This window comes from Schistocerca piceifrons, chromosome 1 (genome assembly GCF_021461385.2).
Source record: "Schistocerca piceifrons isolate TAMUIC-IGC-003096 chromosome 1, iqSchPice1.1, whole genome shotgun sequence".
In the NCBI taxonomy this organism is placed as follows: domain Eukaryota; kingdom Metazoa; phylum Arthropoda; class Insecta; order Orthoptera; family Acrididae; genus Schistocerca; species Schistocerca piceifrons.
In genome coordinates this window covers 1,135,178,439-1,135,196,008 of record NC_060138.1, presented here as the reverse complement: position 1 = coordinate 1,135,196,008, position 17,570 = coordinate 1,135,178,439, and the positions used below count along the sequence as shown (strand labels likewise).

At 43.8% G+C, this 17,570-nt stretch overlaps 1 non-coding gene and 1 pseudogene across 1 annotated transcript; one reads left to right on the top strand and one right to left on the bottom strand.

Annotated features, from left to right (window-relative positions):
- The first annotated feature begins 393 nt into the window (after nucleotides 1–393).
- Trnat-ugu lies at nucleotides 394–468 on the top strand. Its single transcript has one exon. It is a non-coding gene; the product is annotated as a tRNA-Thr (tRNA).
- A 2,794-nt stretch (nucleotides 469–3,262) lies between these two features.
- On the bottom strand, nucleotides 3,263–3,380 carry LOC124721944 (annotated as a pseudogene).
- Nucleotides 3,381–17,570: the final 14,190 nt, after the last annotated feature.

Sequence of the window (17,570 nt, the reverse complement as noted above, 5' to 3'; positions counted from 1 at the left end):
GGGCACTTTTTATGACAGAACAACATCTCTGGAACAATATCTGACGGAGGTATTGAGGGACGGTATCGCAAGGGAAAACGAGAGATGTCACATACACAGCACGTTGAGAATGATATGATATGTATGAAGATGGTATCTGTTCTTTCGGACATGTCCGAAAGAACAGATACCATCTTCATACAGCTGAGGCTAAGCGGTTATTGACCTTCTTCTTCTGTGCGGATGCACACGTATTGCCCGAACTCTTACGGGACTCGGTGAGATTGTCTGCCCCAAGTAATGAGTGTAATGGGCAGGGGCACTACGAATGTAGTGTGTGGACATTAAGTTGGGAATGTGGGTCTCATGGGGAGCGTGCAAGGAATAAGTCCCTGCACTCGCACTATCCTCTGTGCCCTTGGTGGCTCAGGTGGATAGAGCGTCTGCCATGTAAGTAGGGGATCCCGGGTTCAAGTCCCGGTCGGGGCACACATTTTCAACTGTCCCCGTTGATGTATGTCAACGCCTGTCGGCAGCGTAGGGTCTTGATTTAATTATCATTGATATGATATGCACTACATAGGCAAAAATGAAGAGGAAGTCAGGCGGAAGAGGAGAATGACATAGTGCTGCAAACCAACCTCTGGTCTGAGCTTTACAGACAGACTTTCATCAGATTTTAATGTTATTCTTTGCAAGATTCGCGTAATTGTCTTGAGATATTGAACCAAAGTCCCTGACTAATGTACTGAAAGTAAACTGGTTGATACGTCTGGTACCTCTGTAAAAGTAATTGTAGCCTTCATCGTCAACACTGCTTTCTTGTTACTCGGCAATGTGACTAGTGAACGGTGGTGACTGTAAAGCGTTGCTTTTACACCTGCCACCGTGGCGACGTTTCCAGCAGAAGTAGAACTGGGCCGTGACTGGGACCGCAGATGCCAACAGTTTTAATTTTCCGCGATGTCCGCGGCGTCTTGGTTTAATTAAAACGGCCCTGGAAATTAAAACCGCTGTCAGCGGCAGGATTGGGCGACCGCTGTGGGGCGCGCGCTGTTAATTCCAGGTGACGCATTGTCAGGCCTGCAGGGCGCCGCCAAAGCGAAAGAGCACCCAGGTTAGCGGGAGCGCTCGGCGCCGACTCGAGGCGAGTCTGCCTCGAAGGCGGGCTCGCTTCTGGTTGACTGTACTGGCTGGCTCCTTCCATGGTAATGATCTAATCATTATTCGACTGCTTACCCCTGTTACCTTTGTTTCTGTGAAAATACACTCCTGGAAATGGAAAAAAGAACACATTAACACCGGTGTGTCAGACCCACCATACTTGCTCCGGACACTGCGAGAGGGCTGTACAAGCAATGATCACACGCACGGCACAGCGGACACACCAGGAACCGCGGTGTTGGCCGTCGAATGGCGCTAGCTGCGCAGCATTTGTGCACCGCCGCCGTCAGTGTCATCCAGTTTGCCGTGGCATACGGAGCTCCATCGCAGTCTTTAACACTGGTAGCATGCCGCGACAGCGTGGACGTGAACCGTATGTGCAGTTGACGGACTTTGAGCGAGGGCGTATAGTGGGCATGTGGGAGGCCGGGTGGACGTACCGCCGAATTGCTCAACACGTGGGGCGTGAGGTCTCCACAGTACATCGATGTTGTCGCCAGTGGTCGGCGGAAGGTGCACGTGCCCGTCGACCTGGGACCGGACCGCAGCGACGCACGGATGCACGCCAAGACCGTAGGATCCTACGCAGTGCCGTAGGGGACCGCACCGCCACTTCCCAGCAAATTAGGGACACTGTTGCTCCTGGGGTATCGGCGAGGACCATTCGCAACCGTCTCCATGAAGCTGGGCTACGGTCCCGCACACCGTTAGGCCGTCTTCCGCTCACGCCCCAACATCGTGCAGCCCGCCTCCAGTGGCGTCGCGACAGGCGTGAATGGAGGGACGAATGGAGACGTGTCGTCTTCAGCGATGAGAGTCGCTTCTGCCTTGGTGCCAATGATGGTCGTATGCTTGTTTGGCGCCGTGCAGGTGAGCGCCACAATCAGGACTGCATACGACCGAGGCACACAGGGTCAACACCCGGCATCATGGTGTTGGGAGCGATCTCCTACACTGGCCGTACACCACTGGTGATCGTCGAGGGGACACCGAATAGTGCACGGTACATCCAAACCGTCATCGAACCCATCGTTCTACCATTCCTAGACCGGCAAGGGAACTTGCTGTCCCAACAGGACAATGCACGTCCGCATGTATCCCGTGCCACCCAACGTGCTCTAGAAGGTGTAAGTCAAACTACCCTGGCCAGCAAGATCTCCGGATCTGTCCCCCATTGAGCATGTTTGGGACTGGATGAAGCGTCGTCTCACGCGGTCTGCACGTCCAGCACGAACGCTGGTCCAACTGAGGCGCCAGGTGGAAATGGCATGGCAAGCCGTTCCACAGGACTACATCCAGCATCTCTACGATCGTCTCCATGGGAGAATAGCAGCCTGCATTGCTGCGAAAGGTGGATATACACTGTACTAGTGCCGACATTGTGCATGCTCTGTTACCTGTGTCTATGTGCCTGTGGTTCTGTCAGTGTGATCATGTGATGTATCTGACCCCAGGAATGTGTCAATAAAGTTTCCCCTTCCTGGGACAATGAATTCACGGTGTTCTTATTTCAATTTCCAGGAGTGTACCTGCATAACTGTGAAGAAGCCTGTAATACGCAATCACCACAGCGGAAGAAAGTTGGACGTCTATGAGTGTGGTGTGTGCATTTCACAATCTCTGAGTCTGAGATATTATTATCACGAGTTGTAGCGAGCGAGCAGTTGTCGAGGGGAGTCGGAAGTGGTCGGAAGCAGCGTGCGGTGGAGAAAAGCCACGCGACATGAGAGTAGCGCCGGAGGAGACTTTGGTATTAAGTGAGGATTTTTGATAATTTACCTTTCCGCTGCACGTAATTGTTGACTGCTTGTGCACTGGAGGGATTTTGTCAGATTTATGTATGCATACACTCAGAGTCATATGTGTATCTTTGTTGCGACCAGAAACATGTTTATTGATTATAGAACTAAACTCTTGCCGAACAGCCCATGAAGTCCCAAGGGTACCGACCAGCCGCCGTGTCATCCTCAGCCGATAGGCGTCACTGGATGCGGATATGGAGAGGCACGTGGTCAGCATACCGCTCTCCCGGCCGTATGTCAGTTTTCGAGACCGGAGCCGCTGCTTCTCAATCAAGTAGCTCCTCAGTTTGCCTCACAAGGGCTGAGTGCACCCCGCTTGCCAACAGTGCTCGACAGAACGAATGGTCACCCATCCAAGTGCTAGTCCAGCCCGACAGCGCTTAACTTCGGTGATCTGACTGGAACCGGTGTTACCACTGCGGCAAGGCCGTTGGCCTTATTGAGTATATTGTGGAATAATTAAAAATTCACCAATTGATGAAACGGGTTCGTAATTATTTTCACAGACGTACGGAAACATGTGTGTGACGTTCCGCCTGTGAAAATAATAGAATTATGGTTGAGAACAAAAAAAGAAATAGGAACAGAAAATTAATCATTCCTCCCACGAATTATAAAGAAATCAATTTTCAACAATGTGACAGACTTTTAATTATTCCACAATGTCTGTACTCAATAATATAGTGCGGACGTCAATGCGAGATGCTTTTAATGGTTTCCACAATGAAACATTGCCTCAAAATATGGTAGAGAACCCAAAGAGATTCTGGTCGTATGTAAAGTACACCAGTGGCAAGAAACAGTCAATACCGTCACTGCGTGATAGTGACGGAAATGTCACCGATGATGGTGCCACTAAAGCGGAGTTACTAAATACAGTTTTCCGTAATTCCTTCACGAAAGAAGAAGTCAATATTCCAGAATTCGAAACCAGAACAGCTGTTAGCATGAGTGACATAAAAGTAGATATCTTAGGTGTTGCGGAACAACTCAAATCACTTGAGAAAGGCAAGTCTTCCGGTCCAGATGGTATACCAATCAGGTTCCTTTCAGAGTATGCAGACACAATAGCGCCTTTCTTAGCAATCATATACAACCGCTCACTCGACGAACGGTCTGTTCCTAAAGACCGGAAAGTAGCACAGGTCACACCAATGTTCAAGAAAGGAAATAGGAGTAACCCATTGTATTACAGACCCATATCACTAACCTCAATTTGCAGTAGGATTTTGGAGCATATACTGTACTCGAACATTATGAATCACCTTGAAGAAAATGACTTATTGATACATAACCAACACGGATTCAGAAAATATCTTTCTTGTGCTATCTCTTTATTCTCATGAAGTAATGAGTGCTGTCGACAAGGGGTCTCAGATCGATTCCATATTCCTAGATTTCCAGAAGGCTTTTGACATCATTCCTCGCAAGCGAATATTAATCAAATTGCGTGCATATGGAGTGTCGTGTCAGTTGTGTGACTGGATTCGTGATTTCCTCTCAGAGAGGTCACAGTTCGTAGTGATAGACGGTAAATCATCGAGTGGAACAGAAGTGATATGTGGCGTTCCGTAAGGTACTGTCATAAGCCCTCTGCTGTTCCCTACTTACATAAATTATCTAGGTAATAATCTGAGCCACCCCCTTAGACTGTTTGCAAATGACGCTGTAATTTACCGTCTAGTAAAAACACCAGACGATCAATTCCAATTACAAAATTACCTAGAGAGAATTTCTGTATGGTGCAATATGTAGCACTAAACAAAGAAAAGCGCGAGGTCATCCACATACGCACTACAAGAAATCCGAAAAATTTTGGGTATACGATAAATCGCACAAATCTAAGGGCTTTCAGTTCGACTAAATACCTAGGAATTAGAACTACGAGCAACTTAAATGGAGGACCACATTGATAATATTGTGGGGAAGACTGTGATTTGTAGGCAGAACACTTCGAAGATGCGACAAACTCACTAAAGAGACAGCTTACATTACACTTATCCGTCCTCTGCTGGAATATTGCTGCGCGGTGTGGGATCCTTACCAGGTAGGATTGACGGAGAACATCGAAAAAGTGCAAAGAAGGGCAGCTCGTTTCGTGTTATCACGCAATAGGGGTGAGAGTGTCACTCAATAGGGGTGATAGTGTCACTGATATGATACGCGAGTTGGGGTGGCAGTCACTGAAACAAAGGCGGTTTTCTTTGCGGGGAGATCCATTTGCAAAATTTCAATCACCAACTTTCTCTTCCGAATGCGTAAATATTTTGTTAACACTCACCTACGTAGGCAGAAACGATCATCATAATAAAATAAGAGAAATCAGAGCTCGAACAGAAAGATTTAGGTGTTCCTTTTTCCCACGTGCCATTCGAGAGTGGAGTGGTGGAGAAGTAGTATGAAAATGGTTCGATGAATCCTCTGCGAGGCACTTAAGTGTGAATTGCAGAGTAACCATGTAGATGTAGATGTAAACACGTTTCTGGTCACAACAAAGATACAAGTATGACTGATGATATGCATACATAAATCTGACGAAGTCCCTCCACTGAGTAAGCAACCAACAACGACGTGCAGCGAAAAGGCGAATAACCAAAAAATCCTAGATTAATACCGAAGTCTCCTCCGGCGCTATTAGCAGAAAGCTAGGCCTCTGAAAACGCTGAGACGCCACCGAACATACAGCTATTACAAAATATTTGTTTAAGGACGCAAGACCTATGGACTCTGGTTCATCTCAACTTTTTCAAGAGTGAGAAAAAAGAACAACAGTCCCAGAGGGAAGCTGCCTCATTGACCGAGAAGAGAGGCAAGAATAGCAAGGAATGGCTTTTTTCAGAGGAGAACTGTGCGAAGGAAATCTTTGGTTAAATACGCAAAAAATAGCCAAGAGGACAGGATCTGCACTCTCTGAGGAGCATTTTGATTGTTTGGAGATCGGGAGATTCAAAGCGCAGCCAATCAGATTGAGCACGTATCGAAACACGCAGCAATGTGAGGATTCCTTGTCGGATGTCATCACACAGGAATCACTTCACTTTGCTGCTTCTTCTTCTTGCTTGCTTGGTAACCAACTTCAGATATTGTCTTCTTGCCTCTAGCCTTGGAGTATTGCTCCGATTCTGTCATCTTTATCAGCTTCAGCCACCATCTGATCTGTTGCGAGTTGGGGAGTTAGGAAATTTTCAGGCCATCCAACACTTAGTCGCAGGAGAGGAACTTGGCACTGGCACTGATTTACGTCGCAGTACTTCACTCACCGACACCTCCACTATGGCGAAACTGAGCCGCTACTGCATCAAATGTAGGAAATTTCAAGTCAATTTACAATTTTACAATCTCAGAGCCTCACTCTGAAGATTAGCCTTGCGAAGTCATGAGTAGTTTGCTTCCAAAATACGCAACAGATGTGACGTATTACCTTCAATAATCCTACATATTAGCCCGCATCTCGTGGTCGTGCGGTAGCGTTCTCGCTTCCCACGCCCGGGTTCCCGGGTTCGATTCCCGGCGGGGTCAGGGATTTTCTCTGCCTCGTGATGGCTGGGTGTTGTGTGCTGTCCTTAGGTTAGTTGTGTTTAAGTAGTTCTAAGTTCTAGGGGACTGATGACCATAGATGTTAAGTCCCATAGTGCTCAGAGCCATTTGAACCAATCCTACATATTACATTCAATGGTTCTACATATTAGCTTCAGTACTTCTATTCAGTGCTAACCAATTTCAAGACAATCACTCAGTACTTGCACGATTTGTCATAAGTTTTTCCCCCTGACCCTCATGTTAGATCCATCAGATTTGCATTAGATCAGGTTGCCATTACAAAACGTTTGTGAATAGGTTGCCACAAGTTCCCATTATTGTGTATGAAGAATTAATTATCAATTATAATGAACATAATTTTTGGTTGGTTGGTTGGTTTTGGGGAAGGAGACCAGACAGCGTGGTCATCGGTCTCATCGGATTAGGGAAGGATGGGGAAGGAAGTCGGCCGTGCCCTTTCAGAGGAACCATCCCGGCATTTGCCTGGAGTGATTTAGGGAAATCACGGAAAACCTAAATCAGGATGGCCGGACGCGGGATTGGACCGTCGTCCTCCCGAATGCGAGTCCAGTGTCCAACCACTGCGCCACCTCGCTCGGTGAATATCATTTTTCCTTAAATGTTAATTGCCTTACTTTTGATATGGAAATAAATCAAATTAATTAGAATATGTGTATCGATTAAAATGCTATGGATTCTCCCCAACTAGGATCTTACATAGTGTACTAGGGAACGTATATGCAGCACACGTGGTTAGTAAATCCTGCTGGTTCGGTGAAATCTCGTCGTTCCAGGGCCGGCATTGCTAAAGGAAGCCTAGACTCACTGGGAAGCTTCAGCGGACATTTTGTCCCTCACAAATGTTGTTCCACACGACGTGATCTATAGTCTGTACACATTTATCGCAACATCTTTGAAACACCCTGTGTAGGCCGATTTATCGACCATTGTCGCACGTGGCCTTTGTCAGCGAGAGTCGTTTGCTACTGCGCCAGTGCCACGTTCAGGCCTTGTATAACGTAATTTCAGCATCCTCGTAGACTCAGTTAGTCAGAACTATCGTTGACATGTGTGCTATTTTTGAATGAATGGCTGAAGTTGGGAGGCTGGGAATTATAACTTTTGTTCATACCTTTTTGTAATTAAAATATTTATTTATGTTGTAGCAGTGAATTTTGTCCTGTCGGCTAGATACTTTTCCTACAATTTTTTAACTGATTGCTCATGTATTCTACTCAACGAATTAAGTATATTATAGAGATGTATGTTAATGTTTTAATGAACTATTTTTCTTATCGTAGTATTTTGGTGTGTTAGTTGGGGAATTATAACAAAGTTAGCAATAGGCTATAAGCTAACCTATGTTAATCTAATTGTCTACGATCACGTGTACACTGCTTGAGAAAGAAAAACTGAAGCACCCAGGACGGGAGGACGAAACGTAATGAAACTTCGCAAATTGAGACTGTATGAAGTGATTTCTGGCGTTCCCCAACGTAGTATTATAGGCCCTTTGCTGTTCCTTATCTATATAAACGAATAGGGAGACAATCTGAGCAGCCGTCTTCGGTTGTTTGCAGGTTAATAAAGCCATCAGAAGATCAAAACAAACTGCAAAACGATTTAGAAAAAATAACTGAATGGTGCGAAAAGTGGCAGTTTACCCTAAATAAGGAAAAGTGTGAGGTCATCCACATGAGTGCTAAAAGGAACTCGTTGAAAAAATATCTGAATGGTGCGAAAAGTGGCAGTTGACCCTAAATAACGAAAAGTGTGAAGTCATCCACATGAGTACTAAAAGGTACTCGTTAAATTTCGGTTACACGATAACTCAGTCTAATCTAAAAGCCGTAAATTCAACTAAGTACCTAGGTATTACAATTACGAACAACTTAAATTGGAAGGAATACATAGAAAATGTTGTGGGGAAGGCTAGCCAAAGACTGCGTTTTATTGGCAGGACACTTGGAAAATGTAACAGACCTACTAAGGAGACTGCCTACAGTACGCTTGTCCGTCCTCTTTTAGAAAGCTCCTTACCAGATAGGACTGACGGAGTACATCGAAAAAGTTCAAAGAGAGGCAGCACGTTTTGTATTATCGCGAAATATGGGAGAGATTGTCACAGAAATGATACAGGATTTGCCGGCCTTAGTGACCGAGCGGTTCTAGGCGCTACAGTCTGGAACCGCCCGACGGCTGCGGTCGCAGGTTCGAATCCTGCCTCGGGCATGGATGTGTGTGATGTACTTAGCTTGGTTAGGTTTCAGTAGTTCTAAGTCCTAGGGGACTGATGACCTCAGAAGTTAAGTCCCATAGTGCTCAGAGCCATTTGATTTGATACAGGATTTGGGCTGGAAATCATTAAAACAAAGGCGTTTTTCGTTGCAACGGAATCTTCTCACGAAATTCCAATCACCAACTTTCTCCTCCGAATGCGAAAAATTTTTGTTAACACCGTTCTACATAGGGAGGAACCATCACCACGATAAAATAAGGGAAATCAGAGCTCGTACAGAAAGATATAGGTGTTCATTCATTCCGCGCGCTATACGAGATTCTAATAATAGAGAATTGTGAAGGGGGTTCGATGAACCTCTGCCAGGCACTTAAATGTGATTTGCAGAGTATCCATGTAGATGTAGATGTTATTGCACTGATTACAGCATCGAGTCAAATTCACAAAGAACTTGGTAGTACGGGCCCGTGTTTAAATGTGTAACTGCCGGAAGTTTCGTTGTTGAATGTCTGTTGAGTGTTGTTCAGTGCTGTACTTAGACAGAACGTCGTGTCGCACAGTTTGCAAATTTCGTGATGGCAGAGTTAGAAGAGCAATGAATCTGTCTTACATTTTGCGTGAAACTCAAGAAAGTCTTTACAGAGACACACCAAATGATGCAGGAAGCCTACGGTGACGAGTGCTTAAGCCGCGCTCGGTGTTGCGAATGGTTCAGACGGTTTAAAAATGGACGGAAGGAAGTTAAAGAAGACCCTCGTTCAGGATGCCCTTCGACGTCTACCGACGATGCTCATGTCAGGAACGTCGACGAAATCGTGCGTGCCATTCGGAGACTGACATTCCAAGAGACTGTAGCACGTAACATTTCAGTTAGGTCGTGTCATGAAATCTTGACACCGCGTTTGGGAATGCACCATGTTGCCGCCAAGTTCGTCCCAGCACACGAGTCAAGACCAGAAAAGCGACCTCGCAATCTGTGAAGAGCTTTTGGATGGCACAATGCAGAACGAGATGTTCTTTAAGAGAACCATGATTGGTGATGAGACGTGGGTCTACGTTTATGTTGTTGAGGCCAAGGTTTAGTCTCCACAGTAGATAAGGAAAGATTATCCGGGACCAAAAAAGCTCGTCAGGTCTGGTCAAATGTCAAAGACATGCTGATAGTTTTTTTGACTTTGAAAGATTATTTCATCATCAATTCGTCTCACAGGGACAAACTGTTAATTAATGGTATTATAGGGAGGTGTTGCGACGCCTGTGAGAGAATGTGAGAAGGAAACGGCCCGAAATGTGGCGTGACAATACATGGTTCTTCAATCACAATAACGCACCCGCAAATTCATCCCTGTTGGTGCGTGACTGTTGCTCAAAAAACGAAATCACTCTGCTCCCTAATTCTCTGTACTCTCCAGACCTGGTCCCTGTGGAACTTTTATTATTTCCAAAATGAAAACCCCGTTGAAAAAACGAAGATTTGGAACGATAGACGCGATAAAAGAAAATTCGCATACGGCGCTTAGCGCGATCCAGCAAGAGGCGTACCAAGACTGCTTCCGGAGGTGGAAACGGCATCGCGAGCGGTGTATCAATTGTGGAGGAGAGTATTTCGAAGGAGACCATGCACAATAAATAAAAGATAAGTGAAGAAAAATTTTGTGGACAAAGTTTCGGAACTTTTTGAATATACCTCGTATTAGTACAACATTGCTCTGCTTACAGCCCTTGATGTACGCACTCATTGTGTTGGAATGGATGTATCCTCTCCTGGGACAATCTAGCAGACAAATCTAGTAATTCTTCCAGAATGAGATATTCACTCTGGAAGGGATTGAGCGCTGATATGAAACTCCCTGGCAGAGTAAAACTATGTGCCGGACCGAGACTCTAACTCGGGACCTTTGCTTTTCGCGGGCAAATTCTCTACCACCAGGAGACGAGGTACTGACAAAATTTAAGCTGTGACGATGGGTCATTAGCCGTGCTTCGGTAGCTCAGTTGGTAGAGCACTTGCCCGCGTAAGGCAAGGGTACCGACTTCGAGTCTCGGTCTGGCACACAGTTTTAATCTGCTAGGAAGTTTCTTGGAATTCTTCTTTGAAATCATCGATACTGGTACTGGAACAGAATTTACGTCAGAGCTGTCCCCACACGCGTCCTATCACGGACAGATCCAATGATCTTGCTAGCTGAGTACCTCAATATCACTCAGATAGTTCACAGGGACATACACCATTTGTGGACGAGAATTATCCTGTTCAAAAATTGCCTTACGATGCTATCCCAAGCCAGGTAACACACGAGAACGCAGGATGTCTGTGGCGTACCATTGTGCCACCAGAGTTCCATCAGTGACTACCAGCTGTTGCCTGTAGCCATAGTCAGTGGTTCCCCACATTATGATGCCACCAAAACCTCTCCAACAGGTCGGCACCGTATTCTCCGACGATGTTCATCTGCGGTAGTGTTCATCGCTCAACACAATTTGACACAATTCATCAGCAGTCCGTGGTTCTCAGTGACGACACCACTACAAACGTAAGAATCTGTGATGTGGTGTTGAGGGCAGCGTACATTTGGGATGGTCATTTCCCAGTCCAGGTGCTACTGACTACTGACCAAAGTTGCCGGATGAGACAGAATGTTGCAAGGAGTTGTAATCTTACCGTCCCACACATCACTATTGAAATTCTCTGTCTTTGCAGAATTTTTGAAAGCTTCCAGAGGCGTAAGATACACAAAAGAATAACTTTTTACATATCTTCATTACCTCGTGTTTGTTGTCGATGGCTCAAAATCTTGTCTAGGGGTACATTCTTGCAGCTGAATTTCGATTTTGTAGGTTCTTGATGACTAATTAACTGACGAAGATTTGCCTGTTTATTCTTGAAATCTATGTGTTGTCACATCTTTCAACCTCCCTCGCGTTTTTTCATTTTCCACATTCAAAAAATAAAAAAAAATAAAAAAAACAATAATTACATTGTGTGTGACAAACTTAGAATATGTCTACTTCCATCAGAGGCATGCCCACCACTACTTACATTCTGCGGTACTCACCAAATTCCCAAGACTTTACAAAGTAAAAGAGATTACAAACTTTCTTTGCCAAAGAAGAATTTTCACGAAATTGTATCATTATTTTATAAATAAATCCAGAAATAAATTTAATAACTAGAGTTAGATTGTGAAATTAATAATATGAATTTTAAGTATACCAGAAACCTCGTAATTTTAAGTATTTTTAAAAGAAGATTAATTTTAACCATACATACAGAGTGTAACAAATTAATTTCTTTTTATGCCTTTTAGCCTGAAACATAACACATCATATACAAAATCATATGTAATTCTTTTAGTGAAACAGCTGAGATTATTTTAACCTATGCAAGAATCGATAGTACACATGGTATCGGTTATCTCTATAATAAAAAAAGGTAATGTTAGGCCAGGGTGATTCATTATATAGTCAATTACTTGTTCTCGAATGGTAGGCACAGATGTGAAGAACGGTTACGATGTACTTGGTGAACCATACAGCGATTCTCCTTTGTGGCGGTCACTCGTATACTCCACCACCCACGGTAACAACACTAAACGTGAACAACACTAATTTTGTCAGGCAGTTTACGTTTCTGGCATTAGAAAGAGTGTTTGCCATTTATTTTCTAGTACTATTACACCACATTTCTCTGTTTAATCTATAATACGTACCTCAAGCGAGGTGCCTGAAAAAGTACCTACTTGTTGCTACACTTTAAACTATCCTGAATATAGTTAATATTGTGAACCACAACTGTAATGGGCTGAACTGGTTTCCTGTCTTTAACTTCGTGTGTGTCTATGTTGTAATCCTGAACAATGCAAGTGGTGTAATTACGGAAATGTTGTCTGATAATAATGAGTCGCCAAAACTATCTCAAACGGTATAGCTGTATTTGAATCAACATTTACCAAATTAATTAGAAAACGTAAAACTGTATGTTAAATGTGCTGTCCTGTGAAACTGTATATTATACAGTGCCGTGGACAGTGCTACAATGCGTGACATCACAATATCTGACTTGCAATTCCAAGATACAAAACTAACCGAATAAAAATGAGTCATGAAATTACAAAATAATTTTGAAAGAATAAATAACCACAAATGTTTCCCAAAAATGCCCTGTGGTTCTACATAAGCAATTGACTAAATAAATTCCAAACGTTAGGTCAAAGGTCAAACACGTGTAAAATTAACGCTGCACTACAGGAACAAGTCTGTCTGCATAAGAAATGAAATCTGAACTGATCTTCGCCTCAATTGAGCCTAATATTAATTTTAAATTTTAAAGTCTAACTTCGAATGATCTTACACTACTGGCCAATAAAATTGCTTCATCACAAAGATGACGTGCTACACACGCGAAATTTAACAGACAGGAAGAAGATGCTGTGGCATGCAAATGATTAGCCTTTTAGAGCATTCACACAAGGTTGGCGCCGGTGGCGACACCTTCATCGTGCTGACATGAAGAAAGTTTCCAACCGATTTCTCATACACAAACAGCAGTTGACCGGCGTTGCCTGGTGAAAAGTTGTTGTGATGCCTCGTGTAAGGAGGAGAAATGCGTACCATCACGTTTCCGACTTTGATAAAGGTCGGATTGTAGCATATCACAATTGCGGTTTATCGTATCGCGACATTGCTGCTCGCGTTGCTCGAGGTCCAGTGCCTGTTAGCAGAATATGGAATAGGTGGGTTTAGGAGGGTAACACGGAACGCCGTTCTGGGTCTCAACAGCCTCGTATCACTAGCAGTCGAGATGACAGGCATCTTATCCGCATGACTGTAACGGATCGTGCAGCCACGTCTCGATTCCTGAGTCAACAGGTGGGGACGTTTGCACGACAACAACCATCTCCACGAACAGTTCGACGACGTCTGCAGCAGCATGGACTATCAGCTCGGAGACCATGGCTGCGGTTATCCTTGACGGCGTCACAGAGAGGAGCGCCTGCGATGGTGTACTCAACGACGAACCTGGGTGCACGAATGGCAAAACGTCATTTTTTCGGATGAATCCAGGTTCTGTTTACAGCATCATGATGGTCGCATCCGTGTTTGGCAACATCGCGGTAAACGCACATTGGAAACGTGTATTCGTCATCGCCATACTGGCGTATCACCCTGCGTGATCGTATGGGGTGCCATTGGTTACACGTCTCGGTCACCTCTTCTTCGCATTGACGGCACTTTGAACAGTGGACGTTACATTTCAGATGTGTTACGACCCGTGGCTCTACCCTTCATTCGATCAGGATAATGCACGACCACATGTTGCAGGTCTTGTACGGGCCTTTCTGGATACAGAAAATGTTCGACTGCTGCCCTGGCGAGCACATTCTCCAGATCTCTCACCAATTGAAACCGTCCGGTCAATGGTGGCCGAGCAACTGGCTCGTCACAATACGCCAGTCACTACACTTGATGAACTGTGGTATCGTGTTGAAGCTGCATGGGCAGCTGTACCTGTACACGCCATCCAAGCTCTGTTTGACTCAATGCCCAGGCGTATCAAGGCCGTTATTACGGCGAGAGGTGGTTGTTGTGGGTACTGATTTCTCAGGATCTATGCACCCAAACTGCGTGCAAATGTAATCACATGTCAGTTCTAGTATAATATATTTGTCCAATGAATACCTGTTTATCATCTGCATTTCTTCTTGGTGTAGCAATTTTAATGGTCAGTAGTGTATTATCCTGACTGTAATGTAAATCACTCCCTAATAAATTTCAGTAGCATGCTTGTGGCAACAGAAACTCGCTACTGCTCGAAACCGATGAGCAGTAAAATAACAACATAGGCGGCAAAATAATAAAAGAAAATCTTTCAAAACTGTAATGCATGGACATAGCAAATATGCTGATCACCCTAAGCTTGAGCTTTGCTTTTGTGCAGTTGTGTTCCACCCAGTGCAATGTGGCGACACTAGGACACTCAAAACAAAAACTTCTTGAGGAGGACATCGGATTTACTGAATGATGTAATGAGGCTAGCATTCAAAAGCTATATTGAAAAACTGATGCCTTCCTTAACGCTTACAACCATCTTTACAGAACTTACTTCTTATTACAAACATGATTCTGCCTTGAAACTAATTATTTAAATGGTAAAGAGCAGTAAATCTATAACTTATGAGTACGAGCCATTTGAGAAGATAACTTCACTCAGTCACGTCTCAACAATCGAACTGACCCGCAACAGTAAACAAAAATCTTATAAAAATTTTCCGTTTTCGAAGCACGTAATACATTATGCGCAAAGCAAAGCAGCAACAACATTAGCTAAAAATCTTCATACTTCTCAAATTTATCCCGAACAAATAATTTCCAGAATTAAACATCCTTTGTATCTCTGAACTCTGCAAGCTATTTCCAGACCATTCAACACCCTTTACACTCACTTACTTCTCACAGAATGCTACTGGCAAAGACAGTCCTACTCGCAATTAAAGATCACATCGTTTGCAATCAGAACCCTTGTTGCGTAACATATCGCCTTGAAGACTATCGTTTTAAAAGCGTCCAGTGTACAAATATGAACTATTACACAGTGAATGAAAATATAGCTCACATCACTCTCACTGCATAACAAAAATAAACTAGAAACCTTACAACGTCTCACTCAGAGTCAGCCCTATCAGGATAACACGAACTGAGTCTCTAACTGTTGGAGGAGCCAGTGCCTGATACACTGTTTCAATGAACTGTGAGACGATCAGATGACGATATGTACATCTGATACAGAACCAAACACCTACGCCCGTACCTCTCTGCCCCTCTCTGCCAGATCCCCGTGTGGCCATGTCCTCCACCTTCTTACTTTACGGTGACAGAGACTCTAGAATTAACCTTTGGTATGTCTCCACGACCATCATGGGTCGGTGTCTGATACAACCCAGATGGGACTCATTTCGTTTTACTGATGGCACTTTACCCTACTGGCGAATAAGGGCCAAGCCTTTTCAGACATTCTTGTATCAGAACAAGTCCACGTGTTTACAGAAAAGCAAGTAAACTATCTGAAGAAGAATGTATAATTTTAAACCGCTAGTGTGAAACTAGCTCTGCAGAAGATGAAGAAAATGATGAAATGTATGACGAGATAAAAGAAATTATTCAGGTACTGAAGGGAAACGAAAATTTAATAGTCATGAGTGCCTGGAATTCGAGAGTAGGAAAAGGGAGAGAAGGAAACATAGTAGGTGAATATGAATTGGGGGTAAGAAATGAAAGACCATAACTTAATCATAGCTAACATTTGGTTCAAGAATCATAAAAGAAGGTTGTATACATGGAAGAATCCTGGAGATACTAGAAGGTATCAGATAGATTATATAATGGTAAGACAGAGATTTAGTAACCGGGTTTTAAATTGTAAGACATTTCAAGGGGCAGATGTGGACTCTGACCACAATCTATTGGTTGTGAACTGTAGATTAAAACCGAAGAAACTGCAAAAAGGTGGGAATTTAAGGAGATGGGACCTGGATAAACTGACTAAACCAGAGGTTGTACAGAGTTTCAGGGAGAGCATAAGGGAACAATTGACAGGAATGGGGGAAAGAAACACAGTAGAAGAAGAATGGGTAGCTCTGAGGGATGAAGTAGTGAAGGCAGCAGAGGATCAAATAGGTAAAAAGATGAGGGCTAGTGGAAACCCTTGGGTGACAGAAGAAATATTGAATTTACTTGATGAAAGAAGAAAATATAAAAATGCAGTAAATGAAGCAGGCGAAAAGGAATACAAACGTCGCAAAAACGAGATCGACAAGTGCAAAATGGGTAAGCAGGGATGGCTAGAGGACAAATGTAAGAATGTAGATGCTTTTCTCACCAGGGGTAAGATAGATACTACCTACAGTAAAATTAAAGAGACATTTGGAGAAAAGAGAGTCACTTGTATGAATATCAAGAGCTCAGATGGAAACGCAGTTCTAAGCAAAGAAGGGAAAGCAGAAAGATGGAAGGAGTGTATAGAGAGTCTATACAAGGGCGATGTACTTGAGGACAACATTATGGAAATGGAAGAGGATGTAGATGAAGATGAAATAGGAGATACGATACTGCGTGAAGAGTTTGACAGAGCACTGAAAAACCTGACTCGAAACAAGGCGCCGGGAGAAGACAACATTCCATTGGAAATACTGACGGCCTTGGGAGAGCCAGTCCTGACAAAACTCTACCATCTGGTGAGCAAGATGTATGAGACAGGCGAAATACCCTCAGACTTCAAGAAGAATATAATAATCCCAATCCCAAAGAAAGCAGGTGTTCACAGATGTGAAAATTACCGAACTATCAGTTTAATAATCCACGGCTGCAAAATACTAAGACGAATTCTTTACAGACGAATGGAAAAACTGGTAGAAGCCGACCTCGGGGAAGATCAGTTTGGATTCCGTAGAAATGCTGGAACATGTGAGGCAATACTGACCCTACGACTTATCTTAGAAAATAGATTAAGGAAAGACAAATTTACGTTTCTAGCATTTATAGACTTAGAGAAAGCTTTTGACAATGTTGACTGGAATATTCTCTTTCCAGTTCTAAAGGTGGCAGGGGTAAAATACAAGGAGCGAAAGGCTATTTACAATTTGTACAGAAAGCAGATGGCAGTTATAAGAGTCGAGGGGCATGAAAGGGAAGCAGCGGTTGAGAAGGGAGTGAGACAGGGTTGTAGCCTCTCCCCAATGTTATTCAATCTGTGTATTCAGCAAGCAGTAAAGGAAACAAAAGAAAAAATCGGAGTAGGTATTAAAATCCACGGAGAAGAAATAAAAACTTTGAGGTTCGCCGATGACATT